The 14,917-nt window shown below is 40.1% G+C and overlaps 1 protein-coding gene across 1 annotated transcript in view; it reads left to right on the top strand.

Annotated features, from left to right (window-relative positions):
• Positions 1–14,917, top strand: part of IQGAP2 (IQ motif containing GTPase activating protein 2) — a 221,467-nt gene that overhangs the window by 35,964 nt on the left and 170,586 nt on the right. The gene's annotated exons all lie outside the window — the stretch shown is intronic.

Genomic DNA, 14,917 nt, shown 5'->3' with positions numbered 1-14,917 from the left:
ATCCACTCATCTGTTGATGGGCACTTAGGCTGTTTCCAAATCTTAGCTATTGTAAATTGGGCTGCTATGAACATAGGGGTGCATATATCCTTTATGATTGGTGTTTCTGATTTCTTGGTATATATTCCTAGAAGTGGGATTACTGGGTCAAATGGAAGTTCCATTTTTAATTTTTTGAGGAAACTCCATACTGTTTTCCACAGTGGCTGCACCAGTCTGCATTCTTTTTCTTACTTTATCATAATCATTTTCCCTACATTGTCATCATTTTAAGTTGCTTTCTTATCTTTGCAGCTTAATTAATCACTGACTATGGCCTAGCCTGATCCTAATGATAATTGCTACTGGTAGCCTAATGTATGCCAGATACTATGCCTGGAATATTTGTCTTATTTAAAGTTACAGCAAGCTTACAAGCAACAGGACGGAGATGGGAGGCCAGGTCAGTTTGTTTCCAGATCCCTTGCCATTTCTACCCACAGCAGGTTGCTTTCTGAGCTATGTATTAAAAGCACATCACACATTGGCCGTTAAAAGTAGTATTTCTGGCAAATTCTAAGCAAGAATAACATGCATGACAAGGCTCTAGTTTTTAGATGGTGCTGGTGCCACAAAAAAATGCAAACAAGAAATGTGAGGGGAAATTAGGATAATTTCTTGATAATGAGAAGAGTATTACATGTAAAAGATCTGCCTTTATTTGAAGCGTCTATCTGGTTGGGTTGTCTGGTCCTCCCCAGCCCCCCCCACCCCCAAAAGCTGTGGAGTGGAGCCTGAGCGTTTGTGTTCCCAGCAGCCCCCGCTGCGTTTTCTACAGTTGTGCGTCTGTGATTGTGGTGCAACCTGGGAGGCAGCTGCTCTCCTTCGCTTTGCCCTGGGAGACACTGCCCTGTCGCCTAGAAGAATGAAGCGGTTGCTATGGTTGCTGCGGCGCCGACAGTGTTGAGCTCTAAGTTGACTGGAGTCTGTGTGGCAAGAGCGGGACTCCATTTGGCACAGATGCAGTTGCTCGTTATAATCTGCAGGTAGTGTCACCGCGGCATCCTTGTTATATTCCATGGACTCTACGATGTGTATAGGAATAGGATGTGAATAAAAGGCTGTTTGTTTAGGTAAAAAAGCATCTTTCCTGTAACAACTTTTAGTTCTTGGGTGATTCCAGGTAGCTCTTAATTAAATTTAGTGAGGCAGCGTGGGTCACCTCTTCGAAGTTCATTTACATAAGCCTCACCTTCAGCTTTGCGACAGTTTCTTCCTGAGGTATGGATGGTGAATAGCAAAACATTATTGGGATTTTTTCAAATGGCCATTAAATGCCAGCAGCCACCGCCACTTGCTGAGGACAACAAGGGGGAGGAGGGAGGCGGTCACCACTTGTGTGTATGTTTGGATTCTTACACTGTGGGAGTCCCACCTAAGGAATGCTGTAATCAGTGTTAGCTGTTAATCATGCTTGAATTAAAATAGGTGTTTCAAAACTTTGTGGGAATAATGCAACATAAAAATAGTTTGTGTCCTGAAGTATGTCATGTCTGAAGTATAAAATAGTTTGTTTTATTTTTAAAGGTTGAACTTCGGAAATCTTCTTATGAGAGGTCACTCAAATATAATCAACCTAATGTGAAGTTCAGATTGACTTTATTTTTAATTCTATTGATAAGGTTTTATTTTAATTTAATTTAATTTTAATTAAAATTTTAAATTTGTTTTATTGTGGTAGAGATTGAATTTTTTAAGCTATTCACAAAAAAGCCAATATCTTATTTTATTATTATCATCATTATTTTTATCTACAAATACTCCTTTATTCTACCTTAGAGGACAATTTTTTTAAAGATTTATTGAGAGCTGTTAACTCACACACACACACACACACACACACACACACACACACATATATATATATATACATACACAAAACTGAGATAAAAATGTAACAGTCAACTTATTGAATATTTATTTAAAATACTGTATAGACAGAACTTTCCAATGGGCTATAATTCTTATTACAAACACTCCAGAGCATTTTACCATATCTGGTATTTGATGTGTACAATTGTTTTTATGTCTTTTCCTACTTACGAGGCTGAAAAATCCTATTGAACATGGTTATCTTTGATGTTTTTGCAAACCCAATAAAATCTAGAACAGTGTCTTGTATATACTGGCACCTGGAAAGAAGATAATAAACGAGGGCTCTAAAGTAAGTATTCATTTAAATGCTTGTTTTGTAATGAATGTTAATGTGAGGTCATATTTTGCTGTTCCAAAGGTTGTTTTAATCACCTCGTTTCCTGCCTTTTTAAATCACTGCTACTCAAAGTACCCAATAACACAAACTGTTATGAGCAGTGACAAGATAATGAACTTTCACAAAGATGTAAATTAATCACTTTCTCAAAACACACACACACACACACACACACACACACACACACACACACACTTCTACTAGAGAAACATCAGCTAGACCCATGGTCGGCATACTGCGGCTCATGAGCCACATGCGGCTCTTTGGCCCCTTGAGTGTGGCTCTTCCACAAAATACCACAGCTTGGGCGAGTCTATTTTGAAGAAGTGGCGTTAGAAGAAGTTTAAGTTTAAAAAATTTGGCTCTCAAAAGAAATATCAGTCGTTGTACTGTTGATATTTGGCTCTGTTGACTAATGAGTTTGCCGACCACTGGGCTAGGCCAAACAGTGTGATGAATGATAGGTGTCCCAGCACAAGTTCCTTAACCCATTGTTGACCAGCAACAGTTTGCAGATGGCACAGGTCCATGGACCAAGCTTGGAGTACCACTGCCCTAGACTATAAACTCCTTTTTTTTGTTTATTAAACTTATTGGGGTGACATTGGTTAATAGGATTATATAGGTTTCAGGTATACATTTCTATAATACATGATCTATGTATTGCTTTGTGTGCCTACCACTCAAAGCCAAACCATCTCCCGTCACCATATGTTTGGTCCCCTTTATCCTTTCCTACCCCACCACCTCCTTCCCTCTGGTAATCATCATACTGTTATCTGTGTCTGTGAATTTCAGTTTTCTATCCCACATATGAGTGAAATCATATGGGTCTCAGCTTTTTCTGACTGACTGATTTCACTTAGCATAATATTCTGAGGGTCCCCTGTTGTTGCAAATAGCAGTATACTTCATCTTTTCTTATGGCTGTGTAGTATTCCATTGTGCATATGTACCACATGTTCTATTATATGGCTTTAAAGGGTCAGAGAGACCTTTTATGCCAGGCCTTCCTATGTTGGTGTGGGGTGTTAGTAGGAAAGGAAGTCTTACCATTGCTTTTCTCTCAAGCTAGGTATTTTCATGTGGGACAGGCATTCTCCAATTCGTTGGTGCTATTTGGAGATGTCTGCCTGGAATCTTGCATTTCATAAGACTTTATCCAATTGCTAGGTTCCTTCCAAATGCTCTGCTAAAGCTGCCACATCCCTAAATGATCAGAGCTGGCACTGACTTCAGCAGTGGCCTTGACCTTTAGAGTATCATGTGCTGACCGAGGAGCGTGCCTCACCAAAACCATATCAGGACAGTGTTCAGGCATCAGGCCTATGAGTGTGTTCCTCCCACCCAGTCCTCCCCACACGTGCCTTTCGTCTGACTTCTGTTTGACAACTCTTATCCTGGTGAAGGGACTGGCAAAACAGTTGGGTGCAGCTCAGCTGAGTTCCTTCAAAGTGAGTGAGGGCAAGGGAACTCGTTACTGTGTCTCTCCACTGCTCGGTTGTCTACTGATAAGGTCCCTTTCACCTGTCTGATTCACGTTATTACAACTATTCTCCTGCCACTCTCACCACGTGTGTGCTACTCTGTGCAATCAACAGTTAAGGGCAATTCCTCAAGACTCGGTCCCTGGCTTGCTCCTCTCCTCAGTCTATTGTCCCTGCGCTGCAGATGGATGGAGGTGAGATTTCCTGGTGACTCCCAAATGTGCATCTCCAGCTCAGGGCACTTCTCTGAGCCCAAGATCTCTGTGTGTCATTGCAAATTCAACATTCTCCACATGTGTGTCCTATTTCACACTTTAAATGTTCGATCTAAACTCATGACTTTGTAACAACCCCTCCTCCCTTCTAAAACCCTTCCCCCACCAACAAAATCACAGACTTGGTCTCCTCTGCGTCTTCTTCATGTGAAAAGCACCATTACCCACTCAGTTTCACAGCCTGGGAGTCCACCACCTTCTCTCCCTCACCGTCTGTACTCGAGTGCCCACATCATACCAGTTCTGACTCTGAAATCTCTCTCCTTAATATTGCTTTAAAGGTCCAGCATGACCTGGTTGTGCCTCATTCACCATCGCCAGCCATTGTCACCATCTGCCGAACCCCAGCCATATACGGTCACCTCTTTGTCTCTTCGGTGGACCCGTCCCACATTAAAGCCCTAACCAAAGATCCCAGTTGCTCAAGTGCCCTCTTCCTGGCTCCTGCCCACCATCCTTCTGATTTCATGTTAAGGCTCGTGTCCTCAGAGGAGCCTTCCCACGATGTTCAGATGAGGTCAGTCTCCATGTATAAGCTCTTAGGGCTACATGGCTCCCTCAGAAGAGCTTTGGTCCCGTAAGAATAGGACCCTGTCTTTGCTTACAGCCCAAGGCATGCTCTTGGCAATGATTTGTCTAGTGAGTGAATGACAAATAATTACCAGGCACCGTGCCAAGCAGTTTACATATATTATCTCACTTAATCCTCAAAACAGTGCTCAGATTGTTTAAGGAGCTTGCCACTCTGAAGCAAGGCACAGTGGGGGAGTCACCCAACTTCCAAGAGTGCCTGCTACATAGAAAGTGCTCAATTAATGTTTAACTAAACAATAAGGGTCTACACATTGTTTATAGTCAAGGCCTCATTATATAACTAATGATGGTTCCTATTAAAAGTGTGGGGGTTGCTGAAAAGCGGGGCAGTGACAGGGAAATGTTGACAAGAGATAGGAAAAAAGCTGGGTCCCAGCAAAGGCTATTTCTGCTCCTATCACTGGCTTTCTTGAGGAAGAAATGGTTGCTACTGTGTAGTTTTATTAATAACTAGAGGCCCAATGCACGAAATTCAACCTGGCTTGCACCCTCTCTCAATCCAGGACCCCTCAGGGGATGTCTGACTGCTGATTTAGGCCTGATCCCTGCAGTCGGACATCTGGCAGTCAGACATCCCTCTTGCAATCTGGAACTGCTCACTTCTAACCGCTCACCTGCCTGCTCGCCCCTAACCGCACGCTTGCCTGCCTGCTTGACCCTAACCGCTCACCTGCCTGCCTGCTCACTCCTTACCGCTTGGCTTGCCACTGTGGGGGCGCACTGACCACCAGAGGGCAACTCCTGCATTGAGCATTTTCTCCCTGGTGGTCAGTGCACGCCATAGCGACCGTCATTCTGGTCGTTCCGTCATAACGGTCGCTTAGGCTTTTATATATATAGATAAATTTGTGGTGATAGAAAGAGAAAGGCACAGGGCTTCTTCTCATAAGGGAGATTCATGGAGAGTATGAAGAGATTTGCCTTTTATGGGTGCAAATTTTCTTAAGGTAGTTTCTTTTTTTAAAAAAAAAATCTCTTAAACTATAAGCTTGGGGAACTGTAGAATTGGATCAGCAGGTTTTGCTGCCAAACCTCTTAAGTGACATTCCAAGTCATCCCTCCACTGCCTCCTGAGATGGTCTGCCCTCCAGAGCCACACAGATTTATTCTTGATCTCCGGGGCTTGTAGCTTTTAATCAAACTGCTTTCAGCTCCTTTTCTCTCTACCATTTTATTCTTTTTCGACCCCATTTATTAGTATTTACTGAAAAATATTTATTGAGCACCCAGTATGTTCCAAGAAAGTTTTCCAATGTAGTATTGGTAATGGCAATAAAGAAATGTCTTCCTTAAATGAATGTATAGAGATGGTTGGCCCATGTTCCTTCTACAGAAATCCTTAGGGCAAGAGCATATTACTGGTACATGTCAGATCATCTCCAGGGGGCTTTGTACATGGAGTCTTCTCATTCTCATCCTCATTGTCTGTCCGAGTTAGAAAGACAAACTATTTGAAGAAAGAAATTTTAGAAGAACTTGACCATTAGCCAAAAGATAGAATTTGCTCTTACAGGAGAGAGTCCTGAATCCTATCCCGATATAGTTGCTGGATATGCAAGCACAGAGAGAGTGAGACAGATTTGAGATGTGTAATTCACACTTTGGGCAAGGCTTCTGTATCCTAAGCAACACGGTACTTCATATGTTCCCGATCCCTCCTCCATGTGGAGCTGACTCATGCTAACCTTTCTGCGTTAGTAGCTAACTTTCCATTCCATGAAATTGAAGCCTTTTAATTGCTTTCTTTATTGGTAACCTTTAAGAGATAACTTGGGCTTCTTGGTGTCAGTCTCTAAAGAAACCAAACTCTAAGATGTGATATCATCTGTTGAATTAGGCAAGGAAAAGCTAATTAGAACTGCAGTGCGACTGGAGTGGTTCTCACATGTTACCTCGCCTTCAGTGAGGATGTGGCTATTCATTACCAGACTCATCAAGAATCTACATCATAATTTTCATTAAAAAATATTTTCCTAACCACGGCAGTATTTTGCCTCTAACAAATATTTGCTATGTATAGGAGTTTAATAAAATGTTACCTTTGAACTGTCGTAAACTTGGCTAGTTTTTTTTTCTTCTTGTTGTTTTTTAATATTTTTATTGATATCAGTGAGGAAGGGAGAGGGAGAAAGAGATAGAAACATCAATGATGAGAGAAAAACATTGATTGGCTGCCTCGTGCATGCCCCCCCAACTGGGGATCAAGCCCAAAATCCAGGCATGTGCCCTGATCGGGACTTCCTGGTTCATAGGTCAGCGTTCAACCACTGAGCCACACTGGCCAGGCGCCTTGGCTAGTTTTAATGCTTCTTTGTTGATAGAAAACTCGGTGATCATGAAATAATTAATAGTTACTACTACTGAGTGCTTCCTCTGTACCAGGCACCGTTGAATATTTTGAGCATATTATCTTGGTTAGTTAGTCCTTAGAGCACTCCTCTAAGGAACATGGTATTGTTCCCGAAATACATTTTTTAAAACCTCTGAGTTTTCAGAGATTAACTTACTCAGGGTCAGGGCAGGAAGGGGAAGATTTGGACTTGAACCAGTTCTATCTGCCATCAAAGCATTACTCTTTATAGGATGATGGTCTGGAACAGTGGTAAAATCTTGCATATTAAAATGCTTGAATAGGTTTGTGAAGATGTTTAAAGTTGCTAAAACTTCTTATGAAAACATATTTCTGACACTGAGGTTCACTAACTTCTCATCTTTCAAATAAGCCACAGAAGTATTGATCCGACATAATGAAAGAGTTAGTGGAAGCTGTTGGGCCAGCTGGCACCTAAAAAAGCTAAGCCCAAAAAGGCTGCGTATGACATTCTGGAAAAGGCAAAACTATGGAGACAGTCGAGAGAGCAGTGGTTGCCAGGGACTCAGGGGAGGGACAGAGGAATGAATAGGTGGAACACATATTTTTAGGGCCGTGAAACTATTCTGTGTGACACTAATGATAGTAGATATATGACATTATACACATGTCAAAACAAAACCCATACAACATACAACAGCAAGAGTGAACCCTAATGTAGACAGTGGACTTCAGTTAATAATAAGGTCTCAATGTTGGCTCATCAGTTGTAACAAATGTACCACCCTAATCTAAGATGTTAATAATAGAGGAAAATGGGGAGTGTGTGTGGGGTATTTACGGGAAATAGCTGTACTTTTTCCTTGATTTTTCTGTAAACCTAAAACGGCTCCAAAAAGTAATTCTCCAGCCTTTCCCTCAAATTTCAGGATTTCCTTCACTTCTAAAATTACTGACCCTAGGTCCTAAAGCATCGATCACGTTTAAAATTTCACCGTCCTTCACCCACACCTGATCTTTTGCTCTCTCTGTGTGTGACCTTTTCCATATTTACTTTCCTTTTCCAGCTGCCAGTGTGCAAGCTGCTGGCATTTGTTCTACCCACTCCCAGCCTCTCCTACACGTTGCCATCCGATTGCTCTTCCTGAAATGGGGCCTCGATTATATCACTCCCCTGGCCAGAAACCTTTGTCTGCGCCCCTCTCCCACCTCAGTTTCTCTGCCATCTGCATCAGGTGGCCTGTGCTCCATGAAGTTTTGTTAGAAGCACTTGTTCCTTGAAACCAGAAGTGACCTCTGTTGGCACACTGTTTATCGCTTTGTTGACATTTGTTCTGATGGTCTTGTATTAGCACTGTGTTGCACTGCACTGGTCTCTCCTCTCCCCACCCAATTGGTCTATGTTATTGGATGGCAAAGACTGTAGTTTCCCTCCGCCATTGTTTGTGAGTCACTGGAGTGCCTTGAGTACAGGAGCAGACCCTCCAAGAATGCACTCAGCTGGATTCAATGTGTCTGTGTTCCCGGTCTCTTCATCCAGAGCTCTGCTGTCAGGTGAAGCGAAAGAGAAACCCATTGCCCATGTGACAGGCATTGTGAGACACGGCACAAAAGCTGAGATGTTCCTGACATTAGAGTGTTATAATTTATTGGTGTTTGTTTGCTGGCACATTTATTTGCTGTGGCCACTACTTTGGCTGCCCTATTGTGTCTTGAATTAAGAGTGTAGATCAGCTTTAACAATTTTAACCAATGCATTTTGAGCCAGACAAGCATCTATCCACATGCCTTTCAAAAAGAAATCCTTATTGCATTATAAATGAGTGTCTTTGCTATCTTTCCTGTTAGAAGATTGGAAATGACATATAAGTGATGCTGTTGCATTGATAACTGTTTACATTCTTTGAAGACTGAGGAATCTTGTGACTATTTTGTCAAGTAATTCTTCTGGAAAAAAAAATTTTTTTAAAAAATATTTTATGGCTTAATTCCAGTAAAAGATGTTCAACAGAATGAAAACGAATGGCATATATCTCCTAGGTCTTTATCTGAAGTAAAAGGTGTGATGAGAGAAATACTAAGTAGCTCAATTATTGCCTCCAACATTACAGAATTCAGCTTGAAAAATAGTTGCCTGGAAAGATTATAGCTTGAGGGCAGTGGTAAAAAGTATCCTGAATCTTTAGTTTCCATCTATAGGACCAAATTTGTTTCTCATTTGCTTTCAAAATTGTTTAAGCAAAGCACATTTCACCAAGTTGAATTTCAACTTGAGAGATGTCCAGATGTTAAATGGCAGGACTCCAAATACTGAATGTGCTGTGCTTTCAGAAAAATAGTCATCTTTTTGTTTTGTTTGGTTTTGTTTCTTTAAAAATAAAGGTCAAGAGAGATATCAGCAGGAAAGTTAGAACAGAAGTAGATTTATAGATGTGAATGTTCTCATTGAGGAACAGGGGGGTAATCTTTTAAAAAGGAATAGTTAAGATTTCAGTTGACTATAAACTCAATATAAAGCAATAATGCAATTTAGCTGCCAAAGAAGTTACTAAAACATTAGGTTGTTTTAATATTTTATTGTTTTGAGGAAAGATAAGCATCCTATTATCTTCATATTTCAGGGGCTACATATTTTTAGGCTTTTATATTTGTTTGACTTAACAAAAATCAGAATGCTGTAACAAGACTTAGGTCAAATCATAATATTTGTCTCATGAAATTGGATGTCTCTCACCAAATTTCAGGATTATGTTTGAATTAAAATTATTTGTAAATTCCCCAGGATGATAGATATGTTATTAATTGGTCAAAAAGCCCAAAATGTAATGGGAATTATGGAAAAGGTGTTGGGGATGGGGAGGGAGAAGATGTGAGATGGAAAGTTGTCCAAAGCATTCTTAGTGCTTTAAAATAGAGCAGAAAATAGCTATAGAAGATATCAAGTGACTATTTGATATCTGTAATTAGATCTCAGAACAGTTACAAATGGATTTCCTTTGCAAGTGGCTGTGCTCTACAGAGAAGAAAATGATGTGGTCACTTTTGGTTGTCTGGTGGCTTTTCCCAAGAAAAGTTGTTGTCTTACCTTGAAATTTTGTTTCCAGGGCCAATTAAAAAAAAAAATCCACTTCTGTTCTGACTTTCCAGCTGCTCTCTTTCTTGACCTTTATTTTTAAAGAACAAGATCCTTCCATTTGTAAAGGCTTGTTTAAAAAACAACATACAGAAGGTAGGATAGTGGGCCCCCTTCTGTGTGAATGGAATTCCTAAGCAGCTGACGAGAGGGAGCAGTTGTTAAGAGAGCCAGTGAAGAAAATGGCAGCCACAGACCAAGTCATGGTGAGCAATAGTAATTCCGGTGCTCTCTTTAATCTATCTACCAAGCAAGACAAAGTGTTTTCCCCTAAGGCAGGTTAACACTTAAAATATAAAGAAAATACATTAGGGATCTTATATGCCTTTAGTCCAGAACACCTTATATATCTCTGGATGCATACACAAATATGCATCCTCCAGGGAGGTGAATACACACTCATACACTCCTTTTGAACCCACTCACTGTTATCTCAGATTTTGTTCCCTCGAACTGGAGTCACCTCTTCATTAAATAATTAGAAGATACAATATGCAAATACAAATAACAGTGATGTTTTTACTTGGATTTATATTCTAATCTGTTATAGTTCTGGGGCAATTTAAAATATTAGATATAGAAGAAAGACAAAGGTTTTTCATTTCTTTATACATTACTGGAGGAGTTGGGGGTTGGGGAAAAGGTTGGGTAGCAATAATTAGAAGTTAGATCTACCACTTATAGAATTGTGTGGTCACTGAATTGTTTCCTGAACTGGAAAATGAGCTGTTATAGGGTTAAATGAAAACCTATCTGAGGCACCTAGTTTATAGTAGGAGCTCACTAAAATGGTAGTGGCACATTAAGTGGAAGAAGGGATATCAATAGGGAGAATTTGGATTTCAATTTTAACATACATTCACACTTGGTGGTTCTGCCTGCTGATGCTTAGTAGTCATTGGACAGACGTTATTTGCCCAAAGTCACCTTGAATTTATCAGCTATCTACTAAAAACTATTGATGGAGTTGGTGGAACCACAGAAGAGATTCATTTAGAATATTTTCAACTGATTCTCAATTTTTAAGAAAATAACAAACGTTATTTGAGAGAGCTTTAAAATTTTACATTTGCATTTAGTTAACCAACACGTCATTTGGGTCCAGTGTTAATTTTTGTAAATTAAAATGATTGAATTTCAAGGTCTTGGTTTATACATGTTGAAAATTTTGTAAGTCAGGAAATTCCTGTTAGGAATATAGCATTTTAAAACTAAAGCCTACTCACACATAGAGGCTGTAAGACAATGACTCTACTATCCCAAGAAACCAGTTTTTATTATATTTTAAATTTGCATACACTAAAATGTTTCCTGTAAAGTTCTACACGTTTTAACAATTGTATATATTGGTGTAAATGCCACCACAATAATGTTACAGAACAATTAATCACCCCAACAATCTTCCTTGTGCTTCTCCTTTGTAATCAAATCCTCTTCTTACTCTAACCCTTGGCAACCAGCTCCTTGATCTGTAGTTTTGCCTTTTCCAGGATATCATATGAATGGAATCATAAAGTACTAACCTTTGGAGATTGGCTTCTTTTGCTGGCCATACCTCATTGAAAGTCGTTCACGTTGTATATAACAATAGATCATTCCTTTTTATTCTATTGTAGGGAGCCAGTGCAATTTGCTTGGGAGACTTTTGGGATGGGTGATTACAAATAGAGCTGTTATACACAATTATGTGAAGAGTTTTGTGTGAATGTAGGTTTTTATATCTCTAGAATTTGAATCTAGGGGTGGAAATGCTGAGTCCATATGGAAAGTGTATAGTTAACTTTATAAGACACTGCCAAATAATTTTCCAGAATAGTTGTATCATTTTGCACTTCTGCCTGCAATGTATGAGAATTCTAGCTGTTCTGTATCTTCTTCCTCAGCACTTGATATTGTCAATTTGTTGTTGTTTTGTTATGCTTTTTGTTTTAGGCATTGTAATAGTGTGTGGTAGTATATCATTGTGATTTCTTATTTTGCATTTCCTAATGGCTAATCTTATAATGTACTTATTTGGAAAAGTATCTGCTCAAACATTTTGCCCATTTCTAAAATTAAACTTCTTACTGTTGAGTTGAAGCATTGTCCTGTACACCAAAAGGTGTCGGGGTTCGATTGCCAGTTGGCATATACCCAGGTTGTGGGTTTGATCCTGGTCGGGTCATGTGCAGGAGGCAGCCAATCAATGTCTGTCTCTCTCTTACATCAATGCTTCTCTCTCTCTCTCTCTCTTTCTCCCTCCCCCTTCTCTCTAAAAGCAATTTAAAAAATGTTTTTTTAAATCTGATTTAATTTTCCTTTATTGCATTAGGAACACAAGGAAACGCAATCATTTGTCCAGATTTCCATCTTATTTAGTGCTGGACCCAGGCCCCTAATGACAGAATGTCCCCCTTGATAGGGCAGTGACCACGTGTACCAAGTCTACCGATCAAGCCAACTTCTCCTAAGTTACAGCAGAGCAGAGTGTGTCCTCTTGTCACTATTTCCTATTTCTCTCCTCTTTTTTAAGTTAAAGTTTCTGTCTTTGGGGGAAAGCAGGCAAAATCTAATTTGTAATGGAGAACCAGTTGTCCATTAAACAATAGAAAACTGAGTCATAAAATCTGTCTTCATAAAACTCCTCCATACTATTGGAAAATGACTCATTTTTAGGCAGCGTCTGCCATAGGAAGTTGCCAGAAAGTGATGTAACTTGGATAAGCTTGGTGCTTTGTACAAGTTTCAAGGCCCCTGTAGAGAAAGCATTAAGAACCAGAGACCATTGTACACATGTCTGTGTGCCAGGTTATCAGTCCATCAGCACAAGTCAGTGTAGCACTTGGAATGTTCTCGTTCAGCTTTTCTCAAACCTTAGCTGACTTCAGAATCACCCAGAGAGCTTGTTAAAACACAGGTTGCTGTGTCCCATCCCCAGAGTTTCCAATCCAGTGGGTCTTGGATGGGCCCAGGTTTTTACATTTCTAACAAGTTCCAGGACTTGTTAAGGCTGCTGGTTTGGACACAACTCTGAGATCCATTACTCTGGGTTATCTGTCTGAGTCACTAAAAAGAATTGATAGTTTTTAAAAATATATTTTATTGATTTTTTTTTTACAGAGAGGAAGGGAGAGGGATAGAGAGTTAGAAACATCGATGAGAGAGAAACATCAATCAGTTGCCTCCTGCACACCCCCTACTGGGGATGTGCCCGCAACCAAGGTACATGCCCTTGACCGGAATCGAACCTGGGACCCTTGAGTCCGCAGGCCGACGCTCTATCCACTGAGCCAAACAGGTTAGGGGAGAATTGATAATTTTTAAAAATGCAGCCAACTGAATCTCCCTAAGATCTTACATGTTTACAATGAAATCATTCTCACAAGTGATGGCATGGATTGATTCTCTTGGGTTATTGAATGGAGACGGGAGCTCCTGCACTCAGGAGCCCTGTCTATTGCAAATGGGGAGCGAGGTAAGAAAAGCTATGTCATGTCGTTGTCTGCCCTCTCCTTTTGTCAAACCAGGATGTGTGAGATCCCTAGAAACTTAACAGATTATTATTTTAAGATTGGACCACAGGTGCTCTTGTCTGTACGAGCTATAAGATGTTTGAATTTATTTTTTTCATTTAGTCCAAAGAATTTTATGCTAAAATTTGTAGGTTTGAATGTAGACTTAACTTGGATGAAAGGAGAAGAATTCAGTAGTATTCAAAAGGAATTTGCAAGGTGACTCGGCACTGAATGAAAGGTTGACTCCATTGTGTCTTGATAGAACTTAGACAGTATGGTAGAGTGGAAAGATTGATCATTAACCAGGGAAATCGGCGTTCTTATGTTCCTTTGACATCAATGCAGTGGGCTTGGGTAAGTCATTTATTTGAGCCTGAGTTTGGTCAGGAAATAAGAATTTTTGGAATAATTGATCTTAAAAGTTCCTTTCTGGCCTTGAGATTGTGTTTTTTATGTTTCTATATACTTCCAACTAAGTAAATGATGCCTTTTTCCCTCTTCACCACCAGCCATACCCATTCTAAATTGACTGCCTTTCCGATAACTGTATAATACCCTGATATCAGAAGGAGAGAAAGTGTAATTAGTAAACTCACAAATTTCCTTTCAGTGCTATTTTTCAAAAGAAGAGATATTTCAACCACACTGTATCCTGTTCATTAAAGATCTCGCCATATCAAATTCTTGCTACCTGTGTTGAAATAGGGAATTTGTGCATCTTCCTAAAAAGCACACACTTAGTTTTTTCTGCAGATGTCTAGCAGACATGGCACAGCTGAGTAACAGATGAAAATGTAGCTTGTTGCAAGTATAATATGGGGGTAGGGGTGTTTCTAATCACTCTTTCTGTGCAATCAGCTATGCAGCAATAGCTCAGTTTTCACCATCTAGCTCTGAACAGAATGGGGGAATCATCAGCAGTCTATTCTGGAGCCTACTTTTCTAAAGTACTTGGAAGAGAAAAATTGTATCTAGTAATTAGTGAAGAGTTCCTGGTTAATAATCGCATTTCTTTTAACTGGCTTAAATCGAGATGATTAGGAAAGAACAAAGGTGGAGTGGCTTCAAAGACCCTGACATCCTGATTCAGGTAGTTATTCACACCGTGGGCTTTATTTACCTGCTCTTTGAGGCAGACACAAGTAGATCCCAAGTGCCCTTTACCCAGTGATCTCTTACCTATAGATTTAAGAGATCGTATACTCCAGCAGGAACCTACACACTAAGATCTCTTTAGGAATCTGTCAATCTGAGGCATCTGCTCTGAGATGGGTCATTGTGAGGAGGCCCCCCTAAAGGGATCAGACAGCCCACTCTCAGTCAGATTCACCTTGAACCCAGCAGAATTCTGGTCTTGACCATGTAGGGCAGT

Source organism: Eptesicus fuscus, chromosome 4 (assembly GCF_027574615.1).
Source record: "Eptesicus fuscus isolate TK198812 chromosome 4, DD_ASM_mEF_20220401, whole genome shotgun sequence".
Taxonomy (NCBI): domain Eukaryota; kingdom Metazoa; phylum Chordata; class Mammalia; order Chiroptera; family Vespertilionidae; genus Eptesicus; species Eptesicus fuscus.
The sequence above is the reverse complement of the archived record's forward strand: the minus strand, read 5'-3'. Positions and strand labels throughout refer to the sequence as shown.